We start from the raw sequence: 821 nt of genomic DNA on the forward strand, positions 1-821 counted from the left end.
GAGGGGAGGGGAGGGGAGGGTGGGGGCCCCACGGAACCAGCTGCCTCCTTCTCTCCTAGGATCCTATGGCAAACCCAGCTTCTCAGCCCTGCCGAGCCCTGTGGTGACCTCAGGAAGGAACATGACCTTTAAGTGCGGCTCCCGTTGGGGATTTAACAGATTCCTTCTGACCAAGAAAGGAGAAGACGAGGTCTCTTGAACACTGGATGGACAGTGAAGCCCCGACGGGCAGACCCAGGCCCTGTTCCCTGTGGGCCCCGTGAACCCTGGGCTCGAGCGGACGTTCAGATGCTACGGCTTTTACAGGCACACTTCCTGGATGTGGTCGGCCCCCAGCGACCCCCTGGAGCTCCTGGTCCCAGGTGAGGAATCCCGTCCTGACCCCATACATTTGTGCAGACAAGACAACGTACTGGGGTCTCTGCTCCCAGGGGAGCCCCTGTGAAAGGGTGGGGAGAGGAGCGTGGGGCTCACAGGATAGACACAGAGACTGAGACACGGCGAGCCTGGGGCCAGGCCGGGAGAGGGGGGTCCATGTGGGAAGTGGTCCCAACAACCCAGTGCGTGTCTCTCCCCAGGGCTGTCTGGGAAGCCTTCCCTCCTGACCCCGCAGGGCCCTGTCGTCACCTCTGGACAGAACCTGACCCTCCAGTGTCGCTCTGACATCGGCTACACCAGATTCGCTCTGTCCAAGGAGGGGGGACAGGATCTCCCACAGCACCCTGCCCGGAGGCCCCAGGGGGGGCTCGCTAAGGCCGACTTCCCCCTGGGCCCCGTGGGCACCTTCCACAGGGGCCGGTACAGATGCTACGGTGGACACG

The sequence above is a fragment of the Bison bison genome, unplaced genomic scaffold (assembly GCF_000754665.1).
Source record: "Bison bison bison isolate TAMUID 2011002044 unplaced genomic scaffold, Bison_UMD1.0 scf7180017845716, whole genome shotgun sequence".
NCBI lineage: Eukaryota > Metazoa > Chordata > Mammalia > Artiodactyla > Bovidae > Bison > Bison bison.